At 42.2% G+C, this 21,378-nt stretch overlaps 1 long non-coding RNA gene and 1 other non-coding gene across 2 annotated transcripts; one reads left to right on the forward strand and one right to left on the reverse strand.

Moving 5' to 3' along the window:
- Positions 1 to 18,722: 18,722 nt before the first annotated feature.
- On the reverse strand, positions 18,723 to 21,294 carry LOC139038403 (uncharacterized). Its single transcript, XR_011491365.1, has 2 exons — positions 20,857 to 21,294; positions 18,723 to 19,150 (listed from the first exon to the last, which is right to left on the reverse strand). It is a non-coding gene; the product is annotated as an uncharacterized lncRNA (long non-coding RNA).
- TRNAS-AGA (transfer RNA serine (anticodon AGA)) lies at positions 20,924 to 21,005 on the forward strand. Its single transcript has one exon. It is a non-coding gene; the product is annotated as a tRNA-Ser (tRNA).
- Positions 21,295 to 21,378: the final 84 nt, after the last annotated feature.

A 21,378-nucleotide genomic window follows, 5' to 3' on the forward strand; every position in this document is an offset into this window, starting at 1 on the left:
ACAAACACTGTTTCATCTATTCTATCCTTCTAATAAATACTTTGAGACCCAAAGACCTTACCAGCAGGAAACCTGGAATTCCTTCCTTGAGGCCTTTTCCATTCTTTCATCCCTAGGGCCTTTCTCAGTTCTAAAGAGAACTGAGAATGCCAGGTGAGAGAAATAACTAGAAAGTTTGACTAGCTCACCAGTACCACTGCTTTGGAGGCTACCTCATGGTCATACCAGGCCTGGTCACACCCAGTCCAGTGGCTGATTATCCCTGCCATGCAGATGTGTGTTTTTCACACGGCCACAGTCAAGCCTCCACTCCACTCATCATTTTAAGTCAAATGCATCTTCTCAGTCATCATCTCTAAGAATAAAACAATGCCTGCCTCACCCAAGTGCTGTAGAACATCCTTTCTCATAGTCCAGGGCCCCACGAAACCCTGATCCTGAATCCAAGCCAGACATGCCCATGATGAATTCCACTCTAGGATCCTTGGTGTTCTTTCTTTCCAACAAATATCAGCCCAGTACATCAATGTCTAATGACATTAACCCTTAAAAGAGAAGAACCAGGGACTTTATTGCATTCCTTCCAGAGGATTCCTTGGCTACTTGGAAAAACTAACACCTCCTACTCAAAACTACCTCTGTATACCAAGGACTATGGTGAGGGGGCTACCTTTTTCAGATCATAAACAAAAATCTCTTAAAAATATTATCCCAAGGATAACACATATCTACTGGCCTTACATTTTTATAACTAAGCAAAGCACTCAAGTGATTTTTCCTACTACCATAAGAAATCTGCTCCAAGGCTGCTGCTGGATATTAAAGAGGCTGCCATCGTTTTAAACATCTCATTTCAGCAGTTTTCAATAATATCTAACATCCCTTCAAGGCAAGTATCATTATCACTATCTTGGTCTATAATTTTAGAAGTAGAGAGTTTAAGAAACCCCTAATTTCAATGACCACAGAGCCAGTGTTCAAAACCTGATCTTTCTGACTAATAATAATAACTAACCTTTATTAAGCACTTTTTATTCACTGTGTACTGTGAATAATTAATAAACAGAAACCTCAACTAAACAGAGCTGAAAGACCAGACGCGACTGCTCCCACACCCAGCAACCAGGGCAGAACCCAACAGAAGCAAGAACAACTCATCTGCTTTCCTGGCAAGGACTCAGACAATGAAAAGCCGCGGACTCTTCACTTTCTGTAGCCCTTCCAACTTCCTTCTCCCTCCATAAAGTGTTCTCCTAGCCTTGCCATGCAGGGACCTGCGTGTTGCTCACCATCATTGTAGTCCCCAAATTGCAATTCTTTGCTGATCCTGAATAAAACCCCTTTCTGGAGAAATATCTGGCAATCTATTTCAAATCAATGTTTTAGTGGCCCATATGGGAACCAGAGAAGACCCCTGATAGCTCTGGGTCTAGTGAGCAAACAGGTGTAATACTCAAAATTGAACCCATTGTCACTATTTTTCTCACCAACCCTGCAATTTAAAGTATGCCTTGATCCTCAGTGCAAATGCATTCCCTTTTTCCATTTGACGATTTCCAGATTTTACTTGGGATCTATTTTAAAGTTTCATCTTTCTGGTTAAGGCCCTGTTTTGTATACGAGTACTCATTTAGTGCTTTGGTCTGATCTTGAGGTCAAACTATTGACTGAGCTATTTCAAATCCTAAAAGATGATGCCGTGAAAGTGCTGCACTCAATATGTCAGCAAATTTGGAAAACTCAGCAGTGGCCACAGGACTGGAAAACATCAGTTTTCATTCCAATCCCAAAGAAAGGCAATGCCAAAGAATGCTCAAACTACTGCACAAATGCACTCATCGCACACGCTAGTAAAGTAATGCTCAAAACTCTCCAAGCCAGACTTCAGCAATACATGAACCGTGAACCAGATGTTCAAGCCAGTTTTAGAAAAGGCAGAGGAACCAGAGATCAAATTGCCAACATCCACGGGATCATCAAAAAAGCGAAAAAGTTTCAGAAAAACATCTATTTCTGCTTTATTGACTATGCCAAAGCCTTTGACTGTGTGGATCACAATAAACTGTGGAAAATTCTGAAGGAGATGGGAATACCAGACCACCTGACCTGCCTCTTGAGAAACCTGTACACAGGTCAGGAAGCAACAGTTAGAACTGGACATGGAACAACAGACTGGTTCCAAATAGGAAAAGGAGTACGTCAAGGCTGTATATTATCACCCTGCTTATTACATCATGAGAAACGCTGGGCTGGAGGAAGCACAAGCTGGAATCAAGGTTGCCAGGAGCAATATCAGTAACCTCAGATATGCAGATGACATCACCCTTATGGCCGAATGTGAAGAAGAACTAAAGGGCTTCTTGATGAAAGTGAAAGAGGAGAGTGAAAAAGTTGGCTTAAAGCTCAACATTCAGAAAACCAAGATCATGGCATAAGCAGGGTGACAATATACAGTCCCATCACTTCATGGCAAATAGATGGGGAAACAGTGGAAACAGTGGCTGACTTTATTTTGGGGGCCTCTAAAATCACTGCAGATGGTGACTGTAGCCATGAAATTAAAGACGCTTACTCCTTAGAAGGAAAGTTATGACCAACCTAGACAGCATATTAAAAAGCAGAGACATTACTTTGTCCACAAAGGTCCATCTAGTCAAGGTTATAGTTTTACCAGTAGTCATGTATGGATGTGAGAGTTGGACTATAAAGAAAGCTGAGTGCCAAAGAATTGATGCTTTTGAACTGTGGTGTTGGAGGAGACTCTTGAGAGTCCCTTGGACTGCTAGGAGATCCAACCAGTCCATCCTAAAGCGGATAAGTCCTGGGTGTTCATTGGAAAGACTGATGTTGAAGCTGAAACTCCAATACTTTGGCCACCTGATGTGAAGAGCTGACTCATTGGAAAAGACCCTGATGCCAGGAAAGATTGAGGGCAGGAGGAGAAGGGGATGACAGAGGATGAGATGGTTGGATGGCATCACCAACTCAATGGACATGGGTTTGGGTAGACTCCAGCAGTTGGTGATGGACAGGGAAGCCTGGAGTGCTGCGGTTCATGGGGTCGCAAAGAGTCAGACATGACTGAGCGACTGAACTGAACTGAACTGAACTCAGGAGGAAGCTGCTTCAGATGAAACTGTGGCCATTCAGCCTTCAGCCTATTCTTCAGGAAGGAGCTATCTTCTGGAAACTGGCTGGAAAAGCCTCTGGTCTGGCTACTTCTCCATGACCAAGCTGTTTCTTTTGAAGTGGCTGATATTCAGACTTGCAAGCTGTTTGACTTGACCTGTAAGCTATTTGAACCATTTGAAAACTGTCCTTTTACATTAGAGAAAAACCTCTGAGAAATGGGATCCCAGTTATCTAAATATTTTGAAGGTGCCCCCCTACACAATAAATGCAGCCAATTTTATGTCCTTTCCTCCTGCACATTTCTAACTAAAAGGGTCAATCTGACCAAGGGCAATCTAGAGTATCAAAGGCCATCATGGGGAGCTTTTTGAAATCCTCGAATTTAATTTCCTTAAAACCAAATTGGACTACAATAGCTCAAAATTTTCTGGAACTGAGTGGAATGCTTATTTCAGTTGGTATTTTGAGGTTTTCCAGCATAATCAGGAATCTAAAAATTGCCTCTCTGCAAAATGAGATTTTAAGATTAACTGAGGCAAACAATTGATTTAAGAGAAATAAAATGGTTCCTGATGGCTCAGGCTCTGCTTCCAGAGCCATCTTGTCTGTCATCCTTCTGCTCTTCACATCCAGACTCTGCCACCAGCACCATCTTCCTTCTTCCCATATACACTGCCAACACCTTCTTTTCTACTTCAATTCTGCCATATTAATTCTCTCACCAAACCCCCTTTCTCTGAAATTCTCCCCACCCCCTTTTTCTGCTGAACATATCGGAAACTATCCCCTTAAAATTAAGCCTCCTGGGGGTCAAGAGGCTAAGCCTTTAATTTCTTATACTCCCTGGACTAAAGCTGAACTGCAAGCCATAGTCAAAGACTTTCCCAAAGTAACCAAAGATCTTCACAGATTTGCTGAGAAATGCAGCAGTCATTCAAACTTAGCATACTGGTTTCTCTGACTTTTATCACCTAATTCATATGCTCATTGGTAAAGGCCAGACTCAACATTGGATGGAAGCTACTAATTGGGGAAATCCTAAAAGGTCTCCAGAATTACAACTGGGAGACCAGCCTGTTTATTATATGGTCAGGCATGCACAATTGCTAAGAGACTTCACTGAGCAATTCCTAGGGCTTTTTAAAAACCTACTGATTGCATAAGATTCAGGCTTTCACACAGAAATCTGATGAACCTGCTCATAATTATTACACTTGACTTCAGCTTATTTTTAAGGAAAACTCTGGTCTTCCCTTCAGCTGGTGAGTCCACATGGCTAGTTTTTGCTCTATTTTTATTAATGGACCAAACTGAGACCTTTTCCTTCTGGTAAAGAAAAGACCAGGATGGAATAGGAAACTACCTCCACTGCAGATTTAGTTAATCTGGTAAACCAGCTCTCTCGAATCCTAAATGAGTCACCTCAAAAGAAGATTGCTGAAATTCTTAATCTTCACCTTTGCAAATGAAGGCTCCTAAATGAAACCAAATCCTCCTAGTTTCTGCTATTATTGCAAAGACCTAAGGTATTGAAAAGAGATCTTTACACATTTAAGCACTTTAAGCATTTTCAGTCCTTTAACCAGCCTTTCCAATATCCTCCCAATTCTTAATGTCAGGCCTCCAAGGAATTACAGGGGATCTTCCCAACCCTCCCTTCTAGACAGCTTGGAGAAACATTTCTCTAGACTGGGGATGCATCTCTTCCAGTCCTGACACTGGAGCCACATCCTTGGTACTCAACACCACTACTGTTAAACAGCCCTGGCCTCAGAGAATTGAAACAGTTCAAATAGCAGGAATCCCCAGTGAACCTCAGGAGGTTCCTATCTTTGAACCTATTTCCTTTTGTCTAGGCCCTTGAGAGATACACACCCTTTCCTCCTTAGTTCCTCCTCTCCTATCCATTTATTAGACCAAGACATCTCAGAGAGGATGCATGCTGGAATTTCATTCTCCCAAAGGGGTAAGTAATTCTGGAATTTCATAGCAGTCATCAGTGTAACCAACTAGGTCACTTAAATGACCCTTTGACATTTTATTTCCTTAATCTCTGATGATATTAGAACTGATTCCAGAAACACTGATCATCTGTCCCCATTGAATCAGTTACCACTTTCCTTATGGACAAAATCTCTAAGTGACACTGGCAAAATTCACAGTGTACCTCCCATCAAGATTCAAATCTCTCTAGAATTAACCAGTACTCTTTCCAGGTGGAGCAGTGGTAAAGAATCTGCCTGTGAAGACAAGAGATATGAGTTCGATCCCTGGGTTGGGAAGATCCCCTGGAGAAGGAAACCGCAAGCCACTCCAGTATTCTAGTCTGGGAAATCCCAAGGACAGAGAAGCCTGCCAGGCCACAGTCCATGGGGTCACAAAGAGTAGGACATGATTTAACAACTAAACAACTGTAAGTTAAAAAGACCTTCAAGGCTTAAAACCCATCTTAGAAGATTACAAGGCACAAGACTTCATTATCCCTTGTATTGGTCCCTGTAACACTCCCATTTTACTGGTGAGGAAACCTAAGGGTCAAAGGGAGGTTTGTCTAGGACCTCCAAGCAATAAACAACATTGTTATCCCTGGACACCTTGTTGTTCCTAACCCTCGTTCACTACTAACATCCATTCCCACCAGAGGCAAATTCTTTACAGTTACTTATGCAGTGCATTCTTTGATGGTTTAGTCACTAAGTTGTGTCTGACTCTTGTGACCCCATGGACTGTAGTCTGCCAAGCTCCTCTTTCCATGGGATTCTCCAAGCAAGAATACTGGAATGGGTTGCCATCTCCTTCTCCAGGGAATCTCCCCAACCCAGGAATCAAACCTCGGTCTCCTGCACTGCAGGCAGATTCTTTCCTGACTGAGCTACGAGGGAAGATATTTCAGTTGATGAAGTGAGCCAATACCTTTTTGCCTTCACTTGGGAAGGAGAAGAATTCACCTGGACAGTAATGCCTCTGGCTTTTACGAAGTCTTTATTTCTTGCAAATCCTGAAGGCTGATCTGATTTATATAAAGTCCCTGAGAGAGTCCTTCTTTTGTTGCAATATGTGGATGATTTGCTTCTTTGCTCCCCTTCTTAAGCCTCCTTACAGGAAAATGGCACCCACTTGAGAAAGCTTTTCACCTTAAAGGGACATAAGGTCAACAAGGAAAAATTGCAGTCTGCCCAAACCCAGATTCAATATTTAGGGTATCTGATATTAGAACAAGGGTTATACCTGGAGCCAGATAGACTTAATGGATTCCTAAGTTTCCCAAAACTCAAAATTAAATGCCAACTTAGAAAAAACTTCATGGTTGTCTTGGACTAGTTGGTTATTACTGAAATTAGATTTCAAATTTCTCTCTTACAGCCAAACCATTATGTACTTTACTGAAAAATAACAATCCAGACCTAATTTTATGGAAATAAGGAGAGACATAGCTTTCAGTGTCTTAAAGGAGAGTTTGATGAACTTACCTGCTTTGGGGTATCTCAATTATCAAATGCCCTTTTTCCTTTTTTGTATATGGAAAGGAAGGAGGTGCCATTGGGGTACTCACCTAAAAACACGGGTTTTTGTTGAACCGAGAAAGTGCTTTACTTGTTTCACTTGTCTGAAGTACAAACCAGGAAAGCCTGTTCATGTTGCTCCTTCACTTTTTACACTGCCTAATGGATCACCCACTCGAGGTCTGGCAAATGAATTTCATACAACTTTCTCTGTCTAATGACAAGCAATTAATCTCCAAAATATACAAATAACTCATAGAGCTCAATATTAAAAAAAAAAAAGAAATTCAATCAAAACCTGGGCAGAAGACCTAGCTAGACATTTCTCCAAAGAAGACATATAGATGGCCAAGAGGCATATGACAAGATGCTCAGCATCACTAATTATTAGGGAAAAGCAAATCAAAACTACAATGACATCACACTGGTCAGAACAACCATCATCAAAAAATTCACAACTGATAAATGCTGGAGAGGGTGTGGAAAAAAGGGAACCCTCTTACACTATTGGTATGAATGTAAATTGATACAGTCACTATGTATAACAGTATGTAGGTTCTCTAAAAAGCTAAAAACAGAATTACATTTAGGATGCTTCCATATCATTGCAACCCCACTCCTGGGCATATATCCAGAGAAAACCATAATTCAAAAATACACATGTACCCCAATGTTCATTGCAGCACTATTTACAATAGCAATGATATGGAAGCAACCTAAATGTCCATCAACAGAAGATGTACAGAAATACTATGGAATATTACTCAGCCATAAAAATGAACAAAACTGTGCAATCGGCAGAGATGTGCACAGACGTCTGTCTGATGAATATAAATATATTTGAGTCAAGGCCTATATGTTTTCATACTGAACTAAAGCCTTTTCTTTCAGACCACTGCCTCTCCTGTGGCTAAAATCCTTTGGAAAAGATTACCCCTACCTGGGGAACTCCTCTAAAACTTCACAGTGATTGAGGAATCCATTTTACTGGCCACATACTTCAAAGAGCCTACACTGTTTTTTCTGGTTCAAAAATACTTTTGTTATCCTTATCACTCCCAATCCTCAGGTTTTTCAAACATACTAATGGTATTATTAAGACTCAGTCGGAAAAAAGAAGACTCAACTGGGGACTTCCCTGTAACTGAGGATAAGAACCCACCTGCCAGTGAGCATACACAGGTTTGATCCTTAGTCCAGGAAGATTCCACATGCCACAGAGCAACTAACCCACAACTACTGAAGCTCGCACCCTCTAGAGTCCGCAAGCCCCAACTACTGAACTTGTGTGCCACAACTGCTGAAGCCCAAGCGCCCTAGAGCCTGTGCTCCACAACAAAAGAAGCCACCACAATGAGAGCAATGAGAAGCCTGTGCACTGCAACGAAGAGTAGCAGCAAAGACCCAGCACAGCCAGAAATAAAATGAATCTTTTAAAAAGACTCAATTGGCAAAATTCGTGTCCATTAAGTTTGTGGTGCTACCTAACCATCTCATCCTTTACAGCCCTCTTCTCCTTTTGCCTTCAATCTTTCCCAGCATCAGGGTCTTTTACAGTGAGTCAGATCTTCACATCAGGTGGGCAAAGTATTGGAGTTTCAGCTTCAACATCAGTCCTTCCAGTGAATATTCAGGACTGATTTCCTTTAGGAGTGACTGGTTCAGTCTCCTTGCAGTCCAAGGACTCTCGAGAGTCTTCTCCAACACCACAGTTTGAAAATATCAATTTTTCAGCTCTCAGCCTTCTTTATGGTGCAAAAACTCTCACATCCATGCATGACTACTGGAAAAACCATAGATTTGACTAGACGGAATTTTGTCGGCAAAATGATGTCTCTTCTATTTAATATGCTGTCTAGGTTTGTCGTAGCTTTCCTTTCAAGGAGCACGCATCTTTCAGTTTCATGGCTGCAGTCACTGTCCATAGTGATCCTGGAGCCCAAGAAAAGAAAATCTGTCACTGTTTCCACTTTTCCCCTTCTATTAATATTTGCCATGAAGTGATGGGACTGGATGCCATGATCTTAGTTTTTAAATGTTAAGTTTTAAGCCAGCTTTTTCAATCTCCTCTTTCACCCTCATCAAAAGGTTCTTTAGTTCATCTTCCTTTTCTGCCATTAGAGTAGTATCATCTACATATCTGAGGTTATTGGTATTTCTCCTGGTAATCTTGATTCCAGCTTGTGATTTATCCAGCCTGGCATTTCGCATGATGTACGCTGCATAGAAGTTAAATAAATAAAGTTAAATAAGTTAAATAATAATAATAAATAAAGTTAAATAAATAAATAGTAGGGTGACAATATAGAGCCTTGTCATATTCCCTTCCCAATTTTGAATTGGTCAGTTGGTACCTCTTCAGTTCTAACTACTGCTTCTTGATCCGCACACAGGTTTCTCAGGAGGCAGGTAAGGTGATCTGGTATTCCCATCTCTTTAAGAATTTTCCAGTTTGTTGTGATCCACACAGTCAAAGGCTTTCACATAGTCAATGAAGCAGATGTTTTCTGAATTTCCTTGCTTTCTCTATGATCCAATGAATGTTGGCAATTTGATCTCTGGTTCCTCTGCCTTTTCTAAACTCAGCTTGTACACCTGGAAGTTCTCAGTTCATGTACTGCTGAAGCCTAGCTTGAAGGATTTTGAGCATAATCTTGCTAACATGTGAAATGAGCACAATTGTACTGTAGTATGAGGATTCTTTGGCATTGCCTTTCTGAAAATTCCCTGATAGCTCAGTTGGTAAAGAAACTGCCTGCAAGGCAGGAGACCCTGGTTTGATTCTTGGGTTGGGAAGATCCCCTGGAGAAGGGAAAGGCTACCCACTCCAGTATTCTGGCTTGGGTCACAAAGAGTCAGACTCAACTGAGTGACTTTCACTCCCCACTTCCTTGGGATTGGAGCAAAACCTGACCTTTTCCAGTCCTGTGGCCACTGCTGAGTTTTCCAAATTTGCTGACATATTGAGTGCAGCACTTTTACAGCATTATCTTTTAGGATTTGAAATAGCTCAGCTGGAATTCTATCACCTACACTAGCTTTGTTCATAGTGATGCTTCCTAAGGCCCACTTGACTTCACACTCCAGGATGTCTGGCTCTAGGTGAGTGACCACACCATCATGGTTATCTGGTTTGCCAAGATTTTTCTTTTTTTGTATAGTTCTTCTGTATATCCTTTCCACTTCTTCTTTTTTTATTTTTTAATTTATTTATTTCTAATTAAAGGATAATTTCTTTACAATATTGTGTTGGTTTCTGCTACACATCAACATGAGCCAGCCATAGGTATACATACGATCACCTCCTTCCAGAAACTCCCTCCTACCTGCCACACCATCCAACCCCTCTAGGCTCACAGGTTGCTACCTCTTCTTAATCTCTTCCGCTTCTGTTAGGTCCTTACCATTTCTGTCCTTCATCACATTACCACTAATGTTTCTAAATCTCAGATTCACACCTTTGGGAACTCATAAAGTCTCTCCTGAGATAGTCACATGGTGCCCAATGCACCTGACTCCTGCTTCTTTTAACCCACAACTGATAAGAGATAGTCTAATATTGCAAAGGCCTAACTATTTCTATTAAAAAGTTGTCAGGAGATAAAGACCTTAAACATCACATCTTGCAACCTGGAGGTTTTGTGTATTAGAAAAGACACTTCCAGATGAACTTTCTTCAATCTTGCTGGAAAGGCCCCTATCAGGTACTGCTAAGTGACCCACATGTCACCAAATTCCAGGAAATAAACTCTTGGATTCACGTGAAATACATAAAGAAAGCAATGAACTGTGACTGGAACTACACATCATCTGGTGACCTGAAAGTAAAGATTTTCTTGAATTGAAGCAGAAGACAACTGACGGTACAGCTTCCCCAAGACTTTCAGATGGCAAGTTTGCTGCCAAACTTTGATGATGATACACTTCAGATGATCTCTAGTGTCTATAATCGTGATAACACACCTCTGTGTGTGCTAAATCACTTCAGTCGTGTCCAACTCTGTAAGACCCCGTGGACTGTAGCCCCCCAGGCTCCTCTGTCTATGGGTTTCTCCAGGCAAGAATACAGGAGTGGGTTGCCATGCAACCAGGGGATCTTCCCAACCCAGGGATTGAACCCATGTCTCAGGTCATTGGCAGGTGGGTTCTTTGCCCCTATTGCCACCTGGAAAGTTCCTCCTAATAACATATGGACTTCAGATAAAAAGTGCCTGAGCGTTCACCCTCCTAATGTGACCTTAATAAGTTTCCAATCTGTTCACATCCCTCCAACTTGACACATCTTTCTTAACACTGAGAGACAAAAAGCCACTAAAACTTGAAAATTTGACTCTTGATCAGGAGTGCTTTCAGAGAAAGATCTTGATCAAAAGGGGAAAATATAAAAACTTAATAAACAGGAACCTCAGTTAAATAGATTAAGGAGACCAGAAGAGGAAGCTCCCTGGTCCTGCAACGATAGCAGAGCTCAACAGGAACAAGAATGACTTTTCCTTTTTCCTGACAAGACTCAGTCAGTGAGAAGCCATGGACTTGGTTTACAATAGCCCTCCGAACTTCCTTCTCTCTATAAAAGCATTCTCCTTCTCTTGTCATGTAGGGATCTGCACATGGCTTGTCATGGTTGCAGTGACAAAACTGTAACTCTCTGCCAATCCTGAATAAACCCATCTTTGCTGGAAAGATATCTAGCAGTCTATTCATTTCAGGTCAGCACTGTTTTTAAAAACTTTTTAAAAATAATTTACACACAGGAAAGTACAGAAATCACAAGTGCACAGCTTGGTAAATTTTCACAAACTGAGTACATCCACATAGTCAGTACCCACAACATAAAAGCCAGCATATCCAGCACCCCCAGATACTCTCCTCATGCCACTTTCTAGTCATTCTCCCCAACTAGGGCAATCGTTATCCTATTTTCTAGTTTTGCCTGGTTTTGATCTTTACATGAATGGAATCATACAGTATTTTCCTTTTCACATCTGGTTATTTTCACTTTTTGCTATGTTTGTGAGATTCATCCATGTTGTTACATGTTATAATATTCTATTATATACACAAAATGGAATGTATTTATCCATTGTACTATTGGTGGGCATTTGGGTAGCTTCTAGTTGGGGCTATTATAAACCATGCTGCTATGAACATTCCAGTAAATGTCCCTTGGTAAATATCTGTACTCATATCTATTGGATATGTACCTAGAAACGGAACATAATGTATGCAGTGTTCTACTGGTAGATGCTGTCCGGATACTATGTAAGTACTTCACATGTATTAACTATTTTAATCCTCATAAGAGTCCCCAAAATGTAGATACTATTATTAGCCTCAATTTATACAGATGAGGACATAAAGACATAGAGAGATTAAACAGATTAAATAGCAGAACCAGTAAATGAATGAATTTTATTTTAAATTCAAGAGTTTTAGGTCCAGAGCCTGTACTCATAACCTTCAATCTATACTGTTAAACTGAGATTTCTTCTAGAACTATACCATTCTTTTATTTTGTTAACTAATTTTCCTTTACCATGCACTGATATAAGAATTAAAGCACACACATACACATGCATATAAGATAACCCTAGGAATGATCGATAACTTCTTTGATATCCTTGATATAAAACCAGCTATAAGCTGGTCATTTATTTATATACAAGCATTATTACTTGTACATGTTACTACTTATATATTACTACTTATATCATTACTTATTACTTATACACAAGCTGATCATTTTCATATATACAAGTTGTGTGTATATATGAAAAGTTCAGATAAACCAAGGATTATTTTTTGTATTTCTGACGTAATTAAAAATATAATATAGGCAAGACATCCTCAGTTACATACCCAGTTACCAAACATTCTATATTAACTGGAAAACTGAAGAGTCATACTTATCCCAGCTTCCTACAGCAAGTGGTAGTTTTACACACTAAATCACTCAATATATTATATTATTTGTGCTAAGTGTTTTGAGGGGATGCACACTGGGAAAGTACACATGGGGTGAACACATTCCCCATCCGAAAAGGCTCTCCCATTCTTGTAAAGGACATTACAGAGAACTATGACACGAGAGAAGTACCAAAACACGGTTATAAGGCTACAGACTCACAAGGTGTGGACCACTTCTCACTCATAGATCAGAGGAGACTGAAATGGTGACATTTTGACTGAGTCAAGAAAGACTGATATGATTTCTCCAAAAAAAGGCAGTTGGGTCAGGAAGGGGTAATAGAAAGAACAAATGGACAGATACAGGAGGGCACCAAATTCTTCTGGAAAACAGCCAAAAGTGGAGTATGTTGGGAACCAGAGCATGTCCTGGGCAGAAAACCTCACCACTAATGTTTACCGAGCACCAACTGTGTGTTCTCTCATCTGACCCTCACGGCAGCCCAGGAAGGAAGGCACCGTGATTCCCTTTTACAAGTGAGGGTACAGGGACATAAAAAAATGAAGTTAACGTGTCTAAGGCCACAGCACTTCCAAGTGCCACAGACCAAGCCTTCAGGTCCAAAGCCCCCAGTCTGCTGCCTCCTGCCAGGGATAATGGACCTGAGGGGGAACTAGGAGCCTTCCAGGCTGAGGACCTTGGACATCACATGGAAAGCAATGTAAGACCATCAGAGAGTTACTCAAAGGGGCATCCCTGGTGGTCCAGTGGTTAAGAATCTGCCTGCCAACTCAGGGAACTGCGGCTCAATCTCTGGTCCAGGAAGATCCCTCGTGCCGCGAGGCAGCTGGGCCTGCACTGCCTGTGTGTCCTACAGCCCACGTAGCAGTCCCTGCTCTCAGCAACTGGAGAGAGCCCCCTTGCAGCAGTGGAGACCCAGCACAGCTATAAATAAATACAAAAAAAAAACAGGCTTAAAGAGAGTTAGTGAGAAACAGGATATAATCAGAGCAGTGCTCTAAGAACAGAATGCAGCAAACTGTAGGTCACTACTTACTAGGAATCAAATGAAGTAGGTTTTGACTAGCATTTTTTTCCAAATAAAAGGATAGAACAGAATGGAATGGAATCAAATAGAATAGGAAATATCAGAATACACCTCACATCGATTAAAATATAATTTCATAAAAATTTTGCCTCATTTTAGATAGATAACATACAGGTAAGGAGGTAGATTAGACGGATGAATAGAGAGATAAGTAGCAGAGAGGTGTGTATACTGCGCTCTGTATACATGAACATATTCGTGTTGAATCTTAACCTTAGCCAGAAATAAGAAAGACAAGGGGCTCATCTCCCAGGAAGAGAAGCGAGCATGGGCCCGGAGATATCAGAACCTTTGTAAACAAAGTAATGATTTCTTCCTCCCTAAAAATGATGTCCATGTCAAATCCCTAGAGTCTAATTCTCTTTAGCACTCACCCAAATTCCCCAGGAATATCTGTAAAGGGAACTTTACCGATATGATTAACTTAAGAATGTTGAAAGGAAGAGCTTATCCTGGGTAGTTTGGGTGAGTCCTAAAGGCAATTAGATGGATCCTCATAAAATAGACACATGGAAGGCAACGTGAAGACAGAGGCAGAGACTAGAGTGATGAGTCTACACGTCAAGGAGTGCTAATAGCCACCAGAAGATGGAACCATCAGAGAGAGTGTGGTCCTGCCCACGTCTTGATTTCAGACTTCTGGCCTTCAGTACTGAGAGAATAAATTTCTGTTGTTTTAAGGCACCAAGTTTGTGGTGATTTATCTTTGGAAGCCCTAGGAAACAACTACAGCCCTGGACAAGGGCTTGGGGTTTGAACAAAACTTCAGCCTCAGAATAGAAATAGGAGTTCAATCTAAAAGTGGAATAGAGGGACTTCCTTGGTGGTCCAGTGGGTAAGAATCTGCCTGCCAATTCAGGGGACATGGGTTTGATCCTTGGTCGGGATCAAACATGCCGCAGGGCAGTTAAGCCCAAACATCACAGCTACTGAAGTCCATGCTCTGCAACGAGAAGCTACCACAATGAGAAGCCCATGCACCACGACAAAGAGTAGCCCCCTGCTCACTCTAGAGGAAGTCTACGCTCAGCAACGAGGACCTAGCACAGCCCAAAATAAGTACGGAAAAATTTTAAATACATTTTTTATAAAAGTAAAATAGAAACCCATCACACACTGGTTCATGGGGCAGCCAGGCATGCCAAGTCACTTTAGTCATAACCTGCTCTTTGTGACCCTGTGGACTATAGCCCGACAGGCTCCTCTGTCCGTGGGATTCTCCAGGAAAGAATACTGAAGTGGGTTGCCCTGCCCTCCTCCAGGGGATCTTCACAACCCAGGGATCTAACCGGTGCCTCTTACATCTCCTGCATTGGCAGGGGGGTTCTTTACCACCAGTGCCAGCTGGGAAGCCCCATTAGACATAGACTACCCCAGACCAATTCCAAACCTAGCCACGATGGAGAAGAGTGGGTAAGTCCTGGAGTGACTCAGGGACTAGGTGGGGTGGAGGTGGGGGGGTATGGGGGGGGGACAGGGTGGGGTTCATCATGCAGGTAGGACTTTTCAGTACCAGGCAGGGCAATAGGAACTGACAGAGCAATGAGAGATGTTCTGCCAGTCATAAATAACTGGTAGAACCTGGCGGCATGCAGTCTGAGATGATGTCCATTTCAAAGGGGAAAAAAATGAAAAACCAGAAAAAATGCTGCTCCTTCTATGGATGGAATCCGTCCCTTCATTCAAGGGCCAGGCACATGCCAGTGCAGGGGTGTGGAGGTAAGCACAAGGTCTGCACTGGACCTCCTCGGCAGCCCTCACAGCCTCTCTTGGAACCGAGACCTCCCTGCAAGCTCAGAAGACTCATTCTCCCATTCCGCACCTGTGTTAGCAGGAATCAGGGAAAGGAAGACCTTACCATCTCTACAGGCTTCTAACTCACAAGTCGGTCATAGAACTAGCCTTACTGTTAACATACTATGGGGATTTCCTACTCCCTAAAAGTCACATAAGAGAATTTCAATCTAGATGCTCTCAAAAGGCACTTCTTCCCCACCTAGGCAACATAGGACAAACAACTATGCATCAGTTCCAGCCCCTGTCCCCCAGGAGTGTGTGTCCTCACACATAATATGAGGACTAGCCATAATCACTAAAACTATAGAGCAGTGGTATTTGTCGCTAAATTGTGTCCGACTCTTGCGACCCTGTGGACTATAGCCTGCCAGGCTCCTCTGTCCATGGGATTATCCAGGCAAGAATACTAGGGTGGGTTGCCATATCCTTCTCCAGGGGATCTTCCTGACCCAGGAGTCGAGCCTGGGTCTTCTGCAGTGGACCTTCAAATGACACAGACAATCAGAGACAAACAACTAGAGGGGATAGGACAGGTTTTATTGATACATCAATCCAGGCATGAAAGGATTCCAAAATGTGAAAACTAATATCAAATGCATATCTTTAATCTTATAACCACTAGAAACAGTCTTATCCAGAATAACCAGCATGATAATGAAATAAGATAATGTAACAGTTGCAATGAAAATCTCTTTTTAATTATTAAAGAATTTCTAAATTGTTTCACCTCTCTGGCTTCAACTGCTTCATCTGTAAAATGAGTTTGATACACAATCACTTTAAGTCCTTTCCAGTCCCCTTATATTCCTTGGGCAATTTATTGTAAGGGAGATACTTTTGTTGGCTTTATCCTTAGGGCCTTCTGTGAGGTCTTCAAGTAGGGGGAGCTTTGGGATTTTCAGAAAGCTTTTCGGAGAAGGCAATGACATCCCACTCTAGTACTTTTGCTTGGAAAATCCCATGTTCAGAGGAGCCTGGTAGGCTGCAGTCCATGGGGTCGCTAGGAGTCGGACACGACTGAGCGGCTTCACTTTCACTTTTCACTTTCATGCATTGGAGAAGGAAATGGCAACCCACTCCAGTGTTCTTGCCTGGAGAATCCCAGGGACAGGGGAGCCTGGTGGACTGCCGTCTATGGGATCGCACAGAGTCAGACACAACTGAAGTGACTTAGCAGCAGCAGCAGTAAGAATCTTTAAGCTATAAAGATTGGTTGATATGACTGGGGAAATAGAACAAACTGGTCAGCCTAAAATCCTGGGTTCCTCCCTAAGAGGCACTATGGCCAACTGGGGACCAGGAAGCGCACTAGGCACTAGCCCTAAGCCCTGGCCAGTGGGACATTTCTAATGGCCTCCATCCATTGGGTTCTCACTCTGCCTTCATTATAATGCCTCGCTCAAACTTTTACTCCCCCACATAGCTCCCCAACTGATCCTTTTATTCTTTTCCTTGAATCAGGTTTAACTTTCTGAAGACTGAAAATCATAAAGCAAAAATTGATTTGAAACAAGGAGGAGGGAAGAGGGAGCTGGACTCACACAAATATAGAAGTGAAAAAAAAATTGTTTAATGTCAAAGCCTCAAACAAAGGCTGGACTACTGACTCCTCAGGGGGTTGATGGGTTTGAGCCACAGGAATCAGCACGTGACTCTTCAGGTTGATCTGTTTGTTGGTTGCTACGTGGATTGGTGATAAAATATCCATTTGGGTGGGATCAAAAATTGTATTACCCTCTTAGAGCACATCTGTGAATACTGGCCTTTTGAACAAATGATTGTAGTTCAGCAGGTCTCTCTGCTGTCAGAGGCTGCTTCCCAAATACCAACTTTGAGTCTAGCCCTACCATATGGACTCATGGGGGTCCATGAAAAATAGTGTTCGAGGGGCCGGAAAGATGAGAAGTTCTGACAATAAGTGACAGGGTTTGTCCAGGCTGCTGAAGAGAAATGTACTGAGACAAAAGACTAAGGAGGTGCACACCTTTGGAACGTGTCTGTGGATCAAAACACACCCTAACAGATTCTTGAGACAGCGCCGGCAGCCGTGTTAACCTTGGCATTGCTATCATTAAAAGGCTATGCTCATTTCTGGCACCTAACATGGGACACTTTGACAGCAATAGGGTTGATGGAAGAGGAAAGAATCTGTTTTGCAGTTTAAAAAAAAACAAGTTCTCGGATTTCTCAGGCCATTTGAAATCACGCCAGAGAAATACTCGATTTCAGCATTCTTCAGCTCTCTGCGATGATGCTGCAAGTGGTGTCCCCCACGTGTGATGATGTATTTCAGAGCCAGAGTTTTCTCAACATGTTCCAAGCCTGCAGGCTCCTGATCCTTTTTCAAATTACAAAGATGATAGGATCCCAGAGAGAGCTGTGATTAGTCTAAACTCTCCACAGCTGTGAGAGACGAGTGTACAAATTCCAATAAAGATTCTGCATGTTCTGGACTGAATTTACCTACGCAGCACTGAGGCCTAAATCGGGGACCACTTAAAAGAATCAGAGCTGCCCCATTGCTATTCCATCTCCAGCATTAGCAGCCGGAAGGCTGGCAACCGTTCTCTGAAGATGCCTCCCCTCACACCCACTGCCTCCCCTCACACCCACAACTCTGTCACTGCCCAGCAGTGAGTATCTATTTTTGGTGCAGGGGGAGAAAAGCTAATACATCGACCCAATGGACTATAGCCTGCCAGGTTCCTCTGTCCATAGGATTTTCCAGGCAAGGATACTGGAGTGGGTTGCCATTTCCTTCTCCAGGGCATCTTCCCGACACCAGGGATTGAACCTGGGTCTCCTGCATTGTAGGCAGATTCTTTGCTATCTGAGCCACCAGGGAATCCCTATTGATACACGGGAATCCAAAGAGGCCTTGCAATTCATGATGTGAACTGCCAGGAGGACTATAAAACACCTTGTAACTGAAGAGGTTGGTCTGGACTGTGTGTGACAACAAAACCAGTTGTATTACCACCTCTAACTCATTTGGATCAGTGCTAGCAAGAACGCAGGTTCCGAGCAGTCTTCAGTTACCTGGCAAAGTCAGCAGGGCTTTGTTTTCTTATTTTGGACACCTTTTCCCTAAAATACTTCCTTGGAAGGCTAAGTAAATGTAATAATACATAGCACGCCACTTTTACCATGTTTAATAACTGTATAGTCTGAAGACTCTTGGCTACACTCCTTTATGAAACATCTGACACTTGGCATGCTTTCCAAGACTGGGAAAGAGTTAGGGGACAAGTATTCACACCACTGTCGACACATATTAACAATTATAGAGATAATAAATAAGACACTTTATTCGGGGGGAAAAATGAAAAATGTTTTTTTAATTATTTTCTCATACGATTTGCATGGGTTTTCCAAAGCCATGTACACACTCACCATGTACACACTCACCATGTACAGCCTACTCCATTGCTTAGAGTCCACTGCAGTGCACCTGGTATTGCTCCTGACATCTGGAGTTTTTCTTTTTTTTTTTTTTTTTTTGGCCACGCTGCAGGATTTCAGTTCCTCCACCAGGGCTTGAACTTGGACCACCACAGTGAAGTCTGGAATGTTAACCACTAGGCCACCAGGGAACTCCCTGGAGATTTTTAATAGTGTGCTTTCATTTTCCAGTTTTATCACACAGCCATCCACATGTGTGTATACGGCATTTCTCACTGTAGACATTGAACTTGACTTTCTCTAAAGCCAGAAAGACAACACAACTGAAGTCAGAAGTTCCAAAGAAGAGTTGATAAGCTGTAAATGAAATTCTCAAAACACCTACCTCTGGATGATCTACACATGATATCTACACACTAAAATGGGGGTGGGAGTAGAGGAAGAAGGAAATAAGCTTCATTTTTCTAATATTCATATAAACAAAACACAAAATTAGAAACACTTCCTCTTTTATCTTTCATAGTCCTTCATGCAAATCTACATGCTAAGTCTTTCAACTACTGATGGTATACCTCAGATTTCACCTTTTCTAAAGAAAAACCAAATTATTAACTTAAGTGTATTAAACTGTATGGCAACTATGCATAACTCCCCCAGGAACCATATTGCAAGGGTAATTTCAGTATCAAGTGGCTTATTCCTGTCTTTCTGCTGGAGGTCAGTTCTGAGTAGAAATCACCCAGCAAGGCAAGTTGGGGAAAAACAAAACAAAATATCAATATACTGAGTGAGAAGTCATACCATAGGACAAGATTCTGATAGTTAAAATAACAACCAGGGAAGACTGACAGGTAAGGGGAATGTTGCCTTGCTGGGAATATTCAAGATTTGCCTGGTGGTAAACATTAGTGACATGCTGATAAGCGTCTGACAACTAGCTCTAGCGATAAAAGTATTTTGTACCATTTGCAATTTCCCTGGTGTAAATACACCCAGGAAGCCTAATTTCAAGCTACCCAAATGACATCACTGAATGGGAAGTTACAAAGAGATTTATAACAATGGCCCACTGTATGCTATTTCAGACACAACAGATGTAAATAACCTCAAACATAAATTAAAATAAAATGTAGGGTAATAACCAGACCATGGTGTATTTTGACTACTGCTTTTGTTTTTCAATATAGTTAATTTAACTAAGTTTACATAATTTAATTTTTTTTCATAATTTAACTTTTTAATAGTGGTTGCATTTAACAACTGGCTCTCAAAAGTCATGAATATTTAAAGGTTGGCTCTATATTTGCTCCATCATATGTTGTCTGTTCAGAATATCTTTAATATCTCTAACCCCACCGTGTCTTTTCCCGCGAGTTCTTTAATAGATATTATGAACAGACAACAAAAAAAAACCAAGTAAATGAAGGTACTAATTCATTTCGATCAAAGTATCTCCAGAGTTTCCAAGGCTGCCAACCTCTTTGCAATTCCCCTTCTGAAATACTCAAAAGTTCAGGTTTCGGTGTGCATACATAGTATTTACAGGAGAGACAATACCTTACAGGTGTATTACACATCATACTTGCCCGAGCAGTGTCTTTAAGACACTGTGGGACATTCTAGCCCTGCATAGTCAATTTATATCAGTGGGGAACACTATTTTAGTGCATAGTGGGGAAAAAAGAGTCCTGGAGCTGTTTGTGCTTAGAAGGCGGCGGGGGAGTGGAGCTGATCGCGCAAGGAGGCCGGGAGGCTGATCCGGGGCCCGAAGATTCCCAGTTAGCTCCGGGAAAACGCACAACTCTGCAAGCCAGTCTACAGCAGCACCAAACTTTTTTCCCTCTCTCTTGTTTTCTAACTAGTGATTTTACTAAAATTCAGTTTTTTCTGGTTGGCGATACTCTCAAGATCCCCTCTGGGAAGCTAAAATTATTAAGAGCTACAACATTTAAAAGTGCGCTTAATCTGACAGAACAGCTCCGTAGTGTTTTCCTCGTGATGCAAACCTGTTACTAGAGTAGACACTTGTGTGCAGGCTCTTCATAGATCTCACTGCCAAAACTACCACCAGCAGTAGTCGTGGCCGAGTGGTTAAGGCGATGGACTAGAAATCCATTGGGGTCTCCCCGCGCAGGTTCGAATCCTGCCGACTACGGCAAGTGAGCTCTTTTGACACAGGAGCTTATTTCTCTTTTGCAGGCTTCTCCACAGACCTTTTAAAGAATATATGAACGGCTGGAATACGATTGGGACCCCAAGGGGCTAGACGAGGAGGAGATGAGAAAGCTAGGGAGTCGGGCGATTGTGGTTACAACCTGAGTCCAGGAGGAGCGGGAGACGGGACAAAACACTTCAGACAATCGGGAACAAAAAAGCCAGTAGCGCAGAAACGGACAAGGCCGACCTCCCGCCCAGCCGCCTGAACGTCCACGCCGCCCGGGGCCCTCGCGACCCCACCGCGTCTTTTCGCGCGAGCTCGTCAACAACCAAGCCTCGCGAGGGTCGGAAATGGCGCGCGCATGCGCGGG

This window comes from Odocoileus virginianus, chromosome 15 (assembly GCF_023699985.2).
Source record: "Odocoileus virginianus isolate 20LAN1187 ecotype Illinois chromosome 15, Ovbor_1.2, whole genome shotgun sequence".
NCBI classification, from domain to species: domain Eukaryota; kingdom Metazoa; phylum Chordata; class Mammalia; order Artiodactyla; family Cervidae; genus Odocoileus; species Odocoileus virginianus.